Source organism: Octopus bimaculoides, chromosome 25 (assembly GCF_046866305.1).
Source record: "Octopus bimaculoides isolate indiv1 chromosome 25, ASM4686630v1, whole genome shotgun sequence".
Lineage (NCBI taxonomy): Eukaryota > Metazoa > Mollusca > Cephalopoda > Octopoda > Octopodidae > Octopus > Octopus bimaculoides.
Window position 1 is genome coordinate 19885824 of NC_142952.1, and position 16447 is coordinate 19902270.

General features: G+C 37.9%; 1 protein-coding gene across 6 annotated transcripts in view; it reads right to left on the reverse strand.

The window, feature by feature from the left end:
- LOC106882261 (coiled-coil domain-containing protein 73) overlaps nt 1-16447 on the reverse strand; it is a 295558-nt gene that overhangs the window by 130571 nt on the left and 148540 nt on the right. The gene's annotated exons all lie outside the window — the stretch shown is intronic.

Here is a 16447-nt window from a genome sequence, read left to right on the forward strand (position 1 = left end):
AGAGGCAGCAACTTCCCCATGCCCTTTACCTTGGCTGCAATTTTGGGCGATATGCCCATTCTGTTTGCACCAGTAGCAAACTGGTCTGGGCTCTGTGCAGTCTCTCACCATGTGCAGTCTCTCACCATGTGCAGTCTCTCACCATGTGCAGTCTCTCACCATGTGCAGTCTCTCACCATGTGCAGTCTCTCACCATGTGCAGTCTCTCACCATGTGCAGTCTCTGGCACTTAAAACACCGGCCTGTGAACAGCCACCGTTGTTCCACAGCAGGTCTCTTTTCATCTTTCACTGGCTTCTGCAACTGCTATCACCACTGCCTTCCACCCAGTGTTTTGTGTCAACACGTGGGTTTGAACAATGAGCTTGATCATCGCTATTTTGTTGCTGCCTGGCAATTGTTGTAGCTGCACCAACACATCGTTGGGAAAGCCATACACAAAGGCCAGTCATGCTACTCTCCCTCTGTGTAAGTCTCTCTCAAGTGCTGCACGATCTTTGCTGTGCTCAGTTCTTCATTCATTTCGAGGTACAGTGCCAGTGTGCTCCCCTCCATATAAGGTGTCATGAAGCTTGCTACATCTTCTTCTTCGCTGCCATCATATGTTAGGGGACAACGACATCTATATACAATTGCCGAAAAATAAATGACGGAGAAATATTATGATGAACTTTATTTAACAATAAAGATGTTTATTGTTAAATAAAGTTTGTCATAATATTTCTCATAAGATTTATATCATATTCTCCATATTCTTTTCTCATGTATATTACTATATAGTTTGTGCTCTGAAAAACTAAGGACCTTTTTTATGAGCACTACCAGGTTACTTGATATATATATATATATATATATATATATATATATATATATATACATATTTAAATAATAATAAGGGTGATAAATTGGATATTAATTTAATTAACACCAATTTAAAACCAGTGGCCTAGCATAAAGAAAATTCTGAAAAATTATATTACATACATGTGAGAAGGGATGACCACTAAGTGGACATCCTTTACGCTAGAAATCGACCATCAACAGTTAAACCACAAAAGAAAAGACTAATTCTTTATTTTTGTATATTTTCATTTGTCTTGTTCGTGTTCTGGTGTGCGCTGAATTTCCCTGGAGAACATTCTTTTCTTTTGTGGTTTGACCGTTGATGGTCAATTTCTAGCGTAAAGGATGTCTACTTAGTGGTCATCCCTTCTCACATGTATATATATACATATATATAATGGTAATGGTGAAGGTGGAATCAGTGGTCACCAGTGTAACAGTTACTGTTGTTGCAGATGTGCAAGATGAAAGAAGAACAATAATTGAAGTTGTAGAGAACTATTTATTTATTGTTACTTAATATAATGCCATGCCTCGATGGGCAGGTGTGATATAATTGAAAGAGTAAGTGAGGTTAAGAAAGTTAATTTCAGCCTACAATAATGTTCTTATTATAGGAAGCTATAGATGGTGATAGAATGATGTTGTAAGAGAAAAGAAATTGAGCTAATGAAAGTTATAGAGTCAAGGGAAGTTGTGTCTCGTAGTTGGCTGATTGTAACCTTTCTCCCTCTGTTTGGTCTCAAGTGGCTGCTGCTTGTGACCATGACTCTAGTTGTCCATTCACTAACTGATTTTGCCTTACCAAATTCTAGTTTTTATAACTATGCAAAACCAGCCAGAAGAGTAGACACATTTTTGAGAACAACAGATTTTGTTGGGGTGTGTTATGGCCTAGCAGAGGTCAGAAGAGTCAAGTGGAAAAGACATTATTCTGCTTAACGAATGCATCTGATAAATGCAACTGCTGTCACTCAGAGAAAAACTATTATTTTATCGTGAGAAAAGTGCTGTTGAACTGTTAAGTGAATTTTGGCAATCGAGGATCAAATCCACACCATGTCTGCATGAAGTCACCACATCACTCCCCATCCAGAGAGGTTCCAGGAAAAGGAAACGAACGATTGAGGAAGAGAAAGAAATGCATATCAGGATAGAGGTTCATTGAAGTGTATACGGGACAATTTTCTGTTCAAATAAGTCTGAATAGCGGTGTCACTTTGCGTGACAAAATGTGCAGTCAGTGACTGGGCAATACGGAAAATGAGTTAGCGCATGCGTGTGAGGTCGTATACATGGGTGCAGGTGCACGTATCAAAATTCACTGTAAAATAAGCTCAGGTGAGCAATGAGTGTATTCTCAATCCATGATATCAAAGATCTTCCTGCAGGATTGCAGTATGTGAAATGCTTTGAAGGTTTTTCAGAAGTGAAATGTATCTGTTATTGTTGTGGGGAATTGCTGAGGTTAGCAAGAATGACAGAGTAGCATGCTGGAGTGATGCGTGAGACAGATAATTTTCTCCATTCATTATATGACCAAACAGGTCTAACAGAGGGAAATTAAGTCGAACAAGAGTGTAAAGCATGTGAACATTTGACGTGTATTGAGTCGGGAAAAGAGTTAAGCTGGCACAGATGAGTTGAAAAACAAGGCGGTAGAGGCATGATAGAGTTGTGTGTACACGTGTGCAAAAGAGAGGGAAAGGAACATCACCTTTCAAGTAACTCAGAATAGGTAAAGGTAAGCTTGCCAAAGTTTAATGCAGTTTAAATAAGTAGATTAAGATAGTTTGGTATTGAATATTCATCGCATAGTGTTCCTACTCAACTGAATCACCGTTGTAGGTGGACAGCAGAAATAAATAGACAAAATCCTTTCACTTTTATAAAAAGATGAAAAAAGTATGGAAAACCCTACATACAAAAAACTATGCCCATTTATGTCCAATTACGCAGGAGCTCTGGGCAAAATGTTATAATGCATAACCATCCTTGGGACATAAGTAATGGATGAATAAAGTTTGGTGAAAATCGGTTGAGAATTGTGGAAATGCTTGTGTTAGTCATTATATACACACATGCTGTGATATACTAGATATATCCTCATAAAAAGCAAAGTTTGTTTGTAGGTTGACCGCTGAAATCACTAAATACATTTGATAATATTTCAGGTTTTATGTGTCATTTAAATTAATTTGACTATTCCACAGATGACTGCATTTATTTTCCGAAAATGGATTGGGCGGAGCCAAGTTGGTGGGGTATTGGTTCCTATTTCTAGCAATCCATGTACTGTTTATTTCACTGTAATGTCTATATCTATCTATCTGCATCCTTATAAAAAGCAAAGTTTGTTTGTATAGGGACAATTGAAAACATTAGATAAAATTAATAATATTTTCACCGTAATGCTTTTTACAGATAGGGCATACCTACATGAGCACCCCACCAAATTTGTTTCTTCACAACTTTACTGAAATGGATATTTTCAAATATAATTTTCTACAAATGTGCGTGTAATATGCAACTAATGTGCAACTAAACAGAAATTTGTTGTGGAAACCTTTTTCACTCCCATCAAATCCAAATCGTTTCAATTTTCCAAAACTGATCTCCCGACTTGCAGAAAATGTTTTTCACAACAAATTCCAATATAATCATTATCTCTAAGTCATCCAAAACGTTTTTGTATAAAATTTCATTAGAAAATATACATTTTTCTGAAAGTTATGAAACAAATTCTGTGGGGCAAAGTTGTGTAGTTATGGCTGTAAATAAACATTTATATAAGTGCAGGAGTGGCTGTGTAGTAAGAAGCTTGCTTACCAACCACATAGCTCTGGGTTCAGTCCCAACTGTGTGACACCTTGGGCAAGTGTCTTCTACTATAGCCTCAGGCCAATCAAAGCTTTGTGAGTGGATTTGGTGGACAGAAACTGAAAGAAGCCCATCACGTGTGTGTGTGTGTGTGTGGAGGTGCAATGGCCCAGTGGTTAGGGCAGCGGACTCACGGTTGTGGGATTGCAGTTTCAATTTCCAAACTGGGCGTTGAGTGTTTATTGAGTGAAAATACCTAAAATTCCACAAGGCTATGGCAATGGGTGATGGCAAACCCTACTGTATTCTTTCACAACTTTCTCACACCCTTTCTTCCTGTTTTTGTTGTACCTGTATTTCAAAGGGCCAACCTTCTCATATTCTGTGTCACGCTGAATCTCCCCGAGGACTATGTTAAGGGTACACGTGTCTGTGGAGTGCTCAGCCACTAACACGTTCTGTTGATCAGATCAACTGGAACCCTCGTTGTCGTAACTGACGGAGTGCCATGAATATACATATATCATCATAATCATCGTTTAACGTCTGCTTTCCATGCTGGCATGGGTTGGATGGTTTGACTGAGAACTGGCAAGCCAGGAGGCTGCACGAGGCTCTAATCTCATCTGGCAAGGTTTCTACAGCTGGATACCCTTCCTAACGCCAACCACTCCAAGAGTGTAGTGGGTGCTTGCTACATGTCTCCGGCTCAGAAGTCAGTCAGGTAGCACTGGCAACGACCACACTTGAATGGTGCTTTTTACATGCCACTGGCACAAGTGTATGTCAGGCGGTACTGGCATCAGCCATGACAATGATTTCACTTGACTCAACAGGTCTTCTTAGGCACAGTATATTGCCCAATGACTGAAGGGTACTTTTAAACGGGCCAGTTATGCGACACTGGCTATGATCTCACTTATGTGTGTATAGCTACAATCTCACTTATGTGTGTATTTGTGTTGGTGTGGGGGTTGATTTCTCCAACTAAAGGCAGTGCTCCAACATGGCCACAATCAAATGACTGAAACAAGTAAGAGTAAAAGAATAAAATATACATACATGCAGGAAAACTGACATTCTTACATATTCATTCTGACATATAAACATAACAGACGTATATATCTACAGATACCTACATATACATACATTCCTGTATTTTTAAACATGTAGCTCATACATGTAAACTTTTATAATGTATTAGTTACACACACACACATATATCTATATATATAAAAATGAGAATGTGTCTGTCTGTCTGTCTGTCTGTCTGTCTATCTGTCTGTCTGTGTGAATCCCTAAAACTCGAGAACTACGCAACCAATTTCATTCAAATTTTACACATGCCTTATTTAGGGTTCCAGTTGTGTTTTAGTCAAAAAAAATTATTAATTTCTTGCAGAGTTCGAGCACACGGCAACATAATATCTCCTCCACTATTTAAGTATTACGTGTCAAAAGTGAAACAAAAACACTCATGTCAAATACTTTCACTTTAAAAATGAAACTATTCCACTAACTGAAACAATCACATTTCGATACTGTAGTGACAGATACTTTCACAGAGAGAGAAAGAGAGAAAGAGAGAGACAGAAAGAGAGAGAGAGAGAGAGATGTATATGTATACATATACATGTATATGTACACCATTTCGATACTGTAATGACAGATACTTTCAGAGAGAGAGAGAGAGAGAGAGAGATGTATATGTATACATATAGATGTACACGTATATGTATATATATATATAGATCTATACATACATGTATATGTATACATATGTGTAGATGTATATATATATATATATATATAGATGTACATGTAATATGTATACATATATACATATATACATGCATACAGATATCTATACATATATACACCCATCACACACACATACACATGCACACAAACACACACATTAGTCATTTGTTTTCTTATCCAAAACTACGTCAAAAGTACTGAATGGATCTTTATGAAATTTGGAAATTATATTCTTTGCATAACGGCCATAACTCCCATGAAAATTCATATATTTTTGATGTTGATGAAATTTTAACCCGAACATAACAGATGAGCATTATTTAGAAAATGATGTCACACGTTATCGAGGCTACCATTCTTTCTGGATGTGCAAAAGGGGATGACGTCTTTATTCCAAGAATTCCTCTTACTCCATCAGGAGCAGACATTCCTTTTACATTCAGAAGACTACAATTCCCCCTTCGTGTGACTTTTGCCATGTCCATAAACAAATATCAGGGTCAAACACTGTCTGTAGCTGGTCTTCTCTTGGAAGAGCCCTGCTTCTCACATGGACAACTGTATGTTGGCTGCTCAAGAGTGGGCAGCAACAAAAAACCTATTTGTATATGCTCCACAAGGGAAAACAAGGAACATAGTTTACAATGAGGTGTTATAATCACAACAGCAAGAAAGTATGTACATGATCACCTTCTTTTACGAAACTTCATTGACTTTCATATATTTATATTGATATACATATATATACGTGTGTTTGGGTGCGTGTGTGTATATACATCTCTATATATAAAGATGATGCGTAGTCTAGACGGCGTTTTTAGATTTCATTATTCTCTTTAACCCGGGCAACGCCGGGTATTTCTGCTAGTATTATATATATATAGTTATCGCCAAGCCAACATGGCAGTCCCAAAATTAGGACGAAAGCTGCCGTGAATTAGCTCCAAGAAGCCATCGCCTCTAGCTAGCTATGTGACACACGAAACCTGTGTCCTTTATAACCTTCGAACAGGGGAGATATATAAAGCAAAGTTTGATTCTTTGTACGTTGACCACTGAAAACACTAAATAAAATTTTTAATATTTCAGGTTTTTCTTGTCATTTCAATTAATTCCACCATTCCACAGATAAGTGTGCACATATTTTCTGAAAACAGAATGGGGGAGAGGCAGAGTTGCTGGTGTATTGGCTCCTATTTCTAGAAATCCACGTACTGTCTATTTCACCGTAATGCTTTTCACAGATAGGGTATACCTACACAAGAGTGCCCCACCAAATTTGTTTCTTTATAACTTTAGGGAAAATGGATATTTCTAAAGAAAATTTTCCACAAATATGCCTCTTATGATGTAGATTTCAACTATATCGGAATTCATAATACTAACAATTCTCCTTTTTCACAAAATGGGAAGGGAGGGGACCTACACAGTTACAGATAAGCACATCTCAATCGTTTTAATTTATAGAAAAGCACTTCTTTTCATGTTTCTTCCGGTCTTTCCATGCATTGAATTCATTACACAGCTGATAGCAGTGTATTTTATGACTATGGCCTTATCTGCTGATAGCCTCAAAAATAATATCCTTCCAGATAAACTTGTGTTAATAGTCCCAAAGACAGAAACCAAATGGTCTCCATAATACAACCACAATTTCTAATGCTATGTCAAATGGCTGATTCACAGTTTATGCCAAGACATATTTTCCAAGTCACTATAGATTCATCTTATCCGCAAAACACTTTCACATTTTGTTGTGTCTGGGGAAAGTCATTCTTATTACTGATTTGATTTCCACTCATTTACTTATTTATTTTTTCTAAAATTTTCATTACATATTGCAATCTTTTCAATAGTTGTTGACTATCCGTTATCAGAGCTGCGTTCATTTTGTTTGCTTGTTTGTGTGCATGTGTATACACATATGTATGTATGTCTGTATGCATGTATATATGCATGTATGTATGCCTGTATGTGTATGCATATATCTATGTATGCATGTGTACATTTGTATGTATGTATGCATTCTGCATATTCATGTTTGTGCGTGTGTGTATTTTTGTGTTTCCCTCTGTCTCCTTGTGTGTGTCTATGTGTATGGGTTTGTGTGACTATGTATGTGCATCTGTTATGTATGGATGTGTGTCTCCATATGTGTCCTTGTATGTGTGTGTGTGTGTGTGTGTGAAGTGTGCATGTATGTCTTTGGTCATGTGTTTCAGTCTGCATTTATGTATGTGTGCATGAGCTTGTCTGTCCATATTACCTATGTACCCATCTATCTGTTTACTTACATATCCATTTATCTACACACACATATATATATATATATCATCATCATCATCATTTAACGTCCGCTTTCCATGCTAGCATGGGTTGGACGATTTGACTGGGGACTGGCGAACCAGATGGCTACACCAGACTCCAATCTGATTTGGCAGAATTTCTACAGCTGGATGCCCTTCTAACGCCAACCACTCCAAAAGTGTAGTGGGTGCTTTTTATGTGCCACCAGCACGAGGACCAGTCCGGCAGTACTGGCAACGGCCACGCCCAAATGGTGTTTTTTACGTGCCACCTACACGAGTGCCACTAAGGTGAAGCTGGAAACGATCATGCTCAAATGGTGCATTTTACGTGCCACCGTCACAGAAGTGAGACCACTGCTCTGGCAGTGATCCCGCTTGGATGGTGCTGTTAGCACTCCACTGGCACAGGTGCCAGTCATCAGATCGATCTCACTTGCCCCAACAGGTCTTCGCAAGCTGAGTTTAGTGTCCAATGAAGGAAGGTTGGCATGGGTACCAGTCAACAAATTTAGTTCAATTTTCGATTTCGATTTCACTTGCCTCAACAGGTCTTCATAAGCAGGGTTTTGTGTCCAAAGAAGGAAAAGTATGCATAAGTGGGCTGGCAACACCCCTGGTAAAGGCCACAGGTTATGGTCTCACTTGTCTTGCTGGGTCTTCTCACACGCAGCATATTTCCAAAGGTCTCGGTCACAAGTCATTGCCTCGGTGAGGCTTAATGTTCCAAAGTTGTGCTTCACCACCCCATCCCAGGTCTTTCTGGGTCTACCTCTTCCACAGGTACTCTCAACCGCAAGGCTGTGGCACTTTTTCACACAGCTATCCTCATCCATTCTCGTCAAATGACCATACCAGCACAATCGTCTCTCTTGCACACCACAACTGATGCTTCTTAGGTCCAACTTTTCTCTCAAGGTACTTATACCCTATTGAGTATGCACACTGACATTACACATCCATCGGAGCATACTGGCTTCATTCTTTGTGAGCTTACGCATGTCCTCAGCAGTCACGGTCCATGCTTCACTGCCATGTAGCATGGCTGTACGTACATATGCGTCATAGTCTGCTTTTTACTCTGAGCGAGAGGCCCTTTGTCACCAGCAGAGGTAAGAGCTCTCTAAACTTTGCCCAGGCTATTCTTATTCTAGCAGCTACACTTTCAGCCCCCCCCCCCCCACTACTAACTTGGTCACCCAGATATCGGAAACTATCAACCATGTCCAGTTTATCTCCCTGGAATGTGACAGAAGTTGTTCTTTGCACATTTCCAGTGTTTATTGCTCCTGAGCATCTGCCACATACAAAATCTATCTTGCTGGTTAGTCTTCCTTTGATATTGCTACACCTCTTATGTGTCCATAGCTTACACTGGGTACATCTTATAGAGTTTCTACCTATACCTTTTCTACAGATCGAGCAGAGCCATCTACCTGAAGGGGTTTGTGGTTTGTCTACCTTCCTACTTATTAGGATTTTGGTTTTAGCTAGGTTGACTCTAACCTCCTTCGATTCTAATCCTTGCTTCCACACCTGAAACTTCTCCTCTAGTTCTGATACTGACTCAGCAATTAGAGCAAGGTCATCAGCATAGAGGAGCTTACAGGGGCATCCTGTCTTGAATTCCTGTGTTATTGCCTGGAGGACTATGATAAATAGGAGTGGGGGGGGGCTAAGGACTGAACCTTGGTGGACCCCTACCTCTACCCAGAATTCTTCACTGTACTCGTTGCCAACCCTCACCTTACTGACAGCATCTCTGTACATGGCTCACACAGCTCTCACTAACCATTCATCTATCCCTAGTTTCCTCATTGACCACCAGATAAGGGATCGGAGGACCCTGTCAAAGGCTTTCTCCATGTCAACAAAAGCCAGGTACAGAGGTTTATCTTTCGCTAGGTTCTGCAGCTGTCTTACCAGAAATATAGTATCAGTGGTGCTTTTTCCTGGCACGAATCCAAACTGCATCTTGTCTAAACTGACTCTCTCCCTAATTAGTTGGGCTATGACCCTCTCCATTACCTTCATTACTTGGTCCAACAACTTGATACCTCTGTAATTGTTTGTGTCTAAAGTGTCACCTTTACCTTTGTAGCAGTTAACTATAGTGCTGCTACACCAGTCATTGGGTATGACTCCTTCGTGCATCACCTGGTTAACTATATGGGTGACTAGGCTATAGCCAACACTGCCAGATATTTTGAGCATCTCTGCAGTGATTCCTGATGAGCCGGGGGCCTTCCCTGTCTTCATACTCTTGATTACTTTATCTACCAAGGTACTGTCAATTAGGATAGCGGGCCCCTCTGTTGGGTTGACATTCAGCAGACTCTCTTCCTCCCATTCATTCTCTTTATTAAGCAAACTTTCATAGTGGTGTCTCCAAACCTCTCTCTTTGCAGCCTCATTTAGTGCAAATGAGCCATCATCCATGCGGACACATTTCTCTCCTACGACATCACGATTCTCATATATATATATATATATATATATATATATATATATATATATATATAAAATCAAAATAAGCAACACGGATTTCAAAGGTGGTTGCAGTACGCACGTTTCATGCTACTCCATTTATTTAAGTAATGCAAGCATTACATTAAATGCAATATGTAGAGCAATCTTCAGCTGCACGAAAATGCAGAAAATTACAGTAGAATAGACATATTATAATTGTGGCAACATTTCAAATCCAAGTGGGAGGAAGAATACATAAAATCCATCTTGACATAGCCAAGTCTATCAGGCTAGTAATTGGTTCTAGGCAAAAATTCTAACTGTCTCTGATTTTATTGTCTCTTATCTAGTAGTAATAGTATAAGGGACAATCACTTCTAAGGAAAGGGAAGGTGTAAGCATTATGCATGGACATGGCTATAAAGGAATATGGTTATAAAGGTTCCTCTGGTCAGAGTGGCAACACTCTTATAGGTTGGGGTTTATTTTACTACTATCAAAATGTTGAGGAATTAAACCCTAGGTATATAGGTCAAACAGGGCTTTTTCTTTAGTCTGAATAGAGCATCAGTATTGTTTTACAGACATCAATATTAGTTTAAACAATATTTTAACAATATTTTAACAATAAGAGGTATGTTAATAACAATAAAATGAAATGTCCTCGTTAAGAGATTTAACATTGAAATGTAGTTAGTTTATACAAAAATCATGAAGTAATGTCAGTATTGAATTCAGAGGCTATAAGGTGTAAGGTCTAAGGATATTAAGTATATTGGGTTCATGAAAAACTATTTTGAATTATTTTTTAAATGATTTAAAAATTTTAGCTGATATATATAATATAATAATACTATTTTGAAGACACATAAATGTAAGCTATATTTTTATAATGTGAAGAAAAAATTAGTATAGGATTTATATAGTTTAAATAATGGGTTTACTAAGGTTTGAGGGACAGAAAAAGAAAAATGATATTAGGAATTAACAAGGCCATTCAATACAGGAACATGATGATTGATTAAAAGTTTCATTAATCATGAGTTTGTTTTAAGATTAACATGGGCTATTTCGTGTTGCAAGACAGTGTAGGAGAGAGAATAGTGATGTTGTAGGAGAGAAATGTGTTCGCATGGATGATGGTACGCTTGCACTAAATGAGGCTGTAAAGAAAGAGGTCTGGAGATGCCACTACGATAGATTGCTTAATAAAGAGAATGAATGGGAGAAAGAGAGCCTGCCGTATGTCGACCCAACAGAGGGACCAGCTATCCGAGTTGACAGTACCAGGGTAGATAAAGCAATTAAGAGTATGAAGACAGGGAAAGCCCCCGGCCCATCAGGAATCACTGCAGAGATGCTCAAAATATCTGGCAGTGTTGGCTACAGCCTAGTCACCCGTATTACGAACCAGGTGATACACGAAGGAGTCATACCCAATGACTGGTGTAGCAGCACCATAGTAAACTGCTACAAAGGTAAAAGTGACGCTTTAGATACTAATAATTACAGAGGCATCAAGCTGTTAGATCAGGTTATGAAAGTTACGGAGAGGGTCATAGCCCAACTAATTAGGGAGCGAATCAATTTAGATGAGATGCAGTTTGGGTTCGTGCCAGGTAAAAGCACCACTGATGCCATATTTCTAGTGAAACAGCTGCAGGAGAAATATCTAGCCAAGGATAAACCTCTGTACCTGGCCTTCGTTGACATGGAGAAAGCCTTTGACAGGGTCCCCCGATCCCATATCTGGTGGTCAATGAGGAAACTTGGGATAGAAGAATGGTTAGTGAGAGGGTTTTCGAGCGAGATCGAGCGAGATCGTTGCCAGTGCCCCTGGACTGGCTCTTGTGCGGGTGGCACATAAAAGACACCATTTCGAGCGTGGCCGTTTTCGTGCGGGTGACACATAAAAGCACCCACTACACTCTCTGAGTGGTTGGCGTTAGGAAGGGCATCCAGCTGTAGAAATTCTGCCAAATTAGATTGGAGCCTGGTGTTGCCATCCGGTTTCACCAGTCCTCAGTTAAATCGTCCAACCCATGCTAGCATGGAAAGCGGACGTTAAACGATGATGATGATGATGGGCTAATTAAATAATATTAATTGAATAAGGATTAGATTTATTTAAGTTAAAAATTTTTTTTTTTTTTTTTTTAAATATTTTTTAAAATTTTTAACTTAAATAAATCTAATCCTTATTCAATTAATATTATTTAATTAGCCCATGTGGTATTTAATTATTTAATTAGCCCATGTGATATTCTCAAAGGGGTATGTCCTACATAGTTGCAATTTGATGGAGCTCCTTGGCTTTTCAACGATGTTAATGCTGAGTTTGGCCTCCTTCAGAGCTTTCCTAAATCTTCGGGCTAGTTCTCCATGGGCTGTGGCCTCTACAAACATCATTCCTTGATATTTGTCGGTCTTGTATCATGTGTTCACCCTGTTTGCTTTGTCACAAACTCTTTGTATCCTATTCCAGTCTTTACTTCTATATCTACGGAAGGTACCACTAGTTTCATTACATATAATGCTGACTTCTTTCTAGCTCCCTTGTATACCCGAACCTTATCTTTCTGGTCATATCCAGAGAATTGCATGCAATGCATGAAGTTCTGTATATGTTTCTTTGTTTCATAGGGTTTGCATAGTGGGGACATGTTTATTATCCTAAGTCTACTATCAGTATGTTGATTTTCATGTTTGTGACAAAGCTATGGGTTTCGTGTAATAGGAGTGGAGGAGCTGCACACTGTTGTTCATAGTCTCTAACCAAAATTCAATATCAAGGACAGGGGGTCTATTGTTAGGGTGCCTATTGGAGTAATTTGTAGTTACCATGATACTTTGGTGGATGGAGTTAGCTATGTGCTGGATGTTCTCCATTACATTCCTCTCAGTTTCTATATTACAGTTGCTAGAGTTTGTCCTAACTAGAATATTAATGTCATCTACACACCTACAGCAAAGCAAAACAGTTGTCAATTGTTTTTCAAAGAATTGTTTAAGCTTTCTGTCCCACCAGGTCATAAAGACACTGGCCACATCTCCAGCCACACTGACACACAGACATCTGGAAGCATTTCAATGAGTGGTCATAATACCTGAGAGGAAGTAGGATAGCCTATAATTGCTGGAGATATTCGCTCCGCAAACTGGTCAGGTTGGGGGCCCCATAATAGGGTATATGGTCCTTACGTAATCTGTATATCATAGGAACATTGTTGTTGAATGTTTGGAAATTTTGTGCAGTCTGTTTCTTGGGTTAGTATGTTGCACAACATTCCCACGTGTGAATGTTCCTGTGGTGCAATTTCTCTTATGCTACTGATGTGCTTTTGCATAGTCTGGACATAGTTCTGTGGGCTGTCTATTGACAGTCTGCCAGATTTGTCTGTAGGGAAGCACACTAATTCCCTGTTCCTAATTTGCTATTTCAGTTTTTGTAGGCCTTTGGCAACAGAATGTATGTTTTTTATATATATATATATATATATATATATATATAGAGAGAGAGAGAGAGAGAGAGAGAGAGAGAGAGAGAGAGAGAGAGAGAGAGGGAGAGAGAGAGAGAGGGAGAGAGAGAGAGAGGGAGAGAGAGAGAGAGAGGGAGGGAGAGAGAGAGAGAGAGAGAGGGGGAGAGAGAGAGAGAGGGGGGGGGGAGAGAGAGAGAGAGAGAGAGAGAGAAGTTATGAGAGGTAATGGTGCCAGTAAGATCCACAAGGTGTCAGGTAATGCTGAGTAAGTGCTATGGATAGACCACAGTTAAGCTCCAGGTTCAGTAATGATGTGAATAAGGAGTCCAATGTAGGTCATATATCAGCGTGTGTATATATTAAAACAATTTTCAGAATGAGATAAAAAACCAAGACTGTGAAGATTTCAGAACATTTATAAATAGAAGATCTTACAGCTGTTTCCAGGATATTTATTATATTCCTTAATTGGAGACGGTGTGAGAAAATGGTTAAGCAATAGTTAATTTAGATAAGATACGAAATAGAGAGTGAAGTGGAGGAATGAAAATAGATGTGAAATATGCAGGGATATTGCATTTGTAGATCCATTATTCAGGCAGAATGGTATACATATAAGATTCCAATACCTTGTGAGTAAAATCCAATAGTATCTAAAATTGGTCATTCCAAGTATAGGTTCTATGATACAAATTTCTTGTTTTAAAGTGATCTAAATTAAAACCATCCATCAGAATCTCATGTTAATTTATGTTTCAAACACCAGTTTAAGAATGGCAAAGTTATTTTAATAAATTCTTCATTGCTTTCTAAATTAATTGAACAGAAATAGGTAACAAAAAAGGTTAATAGAAACATATTGTTTTTATCACCCAAACATGTCATGTTTAGTAATTTTTAAATCTTTTTATCCAAAGTTCTACTTATTAAACAAATAAGGGAAGTTTGCTACAGTAGCTTGTTCTGTTATAAATATTAGTCAAGTCTCTCTCAAATTAAATCCTAGCACCTTAAAAACATGGACACATTAGATAATGTATCCTGATATGAAAAAAAAAAAGAGTGGATGGCTATGGTCAAACTCTCTTTCATCATAGCTCTGCTAATGAGATTAACAATAACTTGAATACCAAAAGTCGACAAGGAAACATCTAGAAATAGTAGTCAAGTCTCTCTTAAATCTTTAATACTGTCTTTAAAAAAAATTAAGGATGTATTAGATAATGTATCTCTGATATACAAAAAAAAAAAGATGGGATAGCCATGGCTGGAATACCATTGGTCATTCATCTGCTCAATCAGGATAAGTTTTGCTTTTTATTGTGATTTGAAATTATCAATGGTTACCAAGTAGCCTTATGTTTGATTAGGTTTAAAGATTAAAAGTGATTTTCCTTTTAATCTATTAACTTAAAATATGCACTTCCATGGAGCATAATCATATTATATCTCATCTATCAATCTTAATAATGCTAAAACTCTAGAGATGTTTGTGTGTACCCAAAATATCTCAGAAATAGTATATTTTATCTTAATTTCTTTTGCATATTTACTTTCATACTTACCTTCGATAGTGTAGTACAAATTTTTGTGATATTTGGACCTCTATTTATTAATGAAAACGATTAAACACAATTTCTGTTTTTGTTATTTCTTGATGCAAAAAAACATGGTTTCTGTGATGTCAACACACATATAATGAATGTCATATATAATGAATGGCTTGTCAATCAACACAAACACACATTTACTATCTGTGACATATTCACACAAATAGCTTTCGCATTCTCTAAGAAAAAAAAAAATGTCGAGTTTTTGACTTACACAATATTTTAATCATTTAGAAGTATTTTTAACTGAATGTTATTTCAAAAATGTAAATTGTTTGTACAGTAAGTTTTTATATTTTAGTTTTCTTTAAACAGACAATATTTTAATGTTTCTTTTTAATTATCTTCAAGTGAATAGTGATCTTTCGCTTTGACTCTCAGAACTGTCATCTGGAGTTTGTTAATTTCTGTAAAAAATTTTCATTTATTTACTTATGTTTTAAAGTGAAAGAGAGGAGAAAATGAAAGATGTGTATATGAAATGGACATGTATGTGTGAAAGAGAGAGAGAGAGAGAGAGGAAGAGAGAGAGTGAGGGGGCGTGTTGTCATGCATATGTACATATATCAATACATATGCATACATCATTTTTGTATGTACGTGTGCATGTGTGTGAGAGTGAGTGAATGAAAGTGTTCTCATGTATGTGTAAGTGGCACACTCTCTCTCTCTCACACACACACACACGTCCATTCCATATACACATTCATACATCTTTCACTTTCTCCTCTCTTTCACTTAAAAAAAAAGTAAATAGATAAAAAATCTTTACGGAGATTAATGAAGAAAACCAGCTGATCCAGATGACAGTTCTGAGAGTCAAAGTGAAATATCACCCCAAGGGAATACCATTACAAAAAATTTTTTCAAGTGCATTCAACATATTTCAGCTCCAAAGATTTGGCTGCTATTTCTAGCATGCCCTGATACCACATAACAGCTATTTGTGATAAAGGATCTGAAATACTTGTTACATGGTAGCAAGGTGTGCAAGAAATAGCAGCCAAATCTTGCCTTTTCTGGGGAAAGGAGCCGTTTACGCGTGATTTCGATGTCACATTTGTTGAAATCATGCAAAATAACCTGGAAATGAAAAAAAAAAAAAACCCACGAAACAAAACTCCGTTGTTGGAAAACTCAGACTTTCCAGGTAACCCAA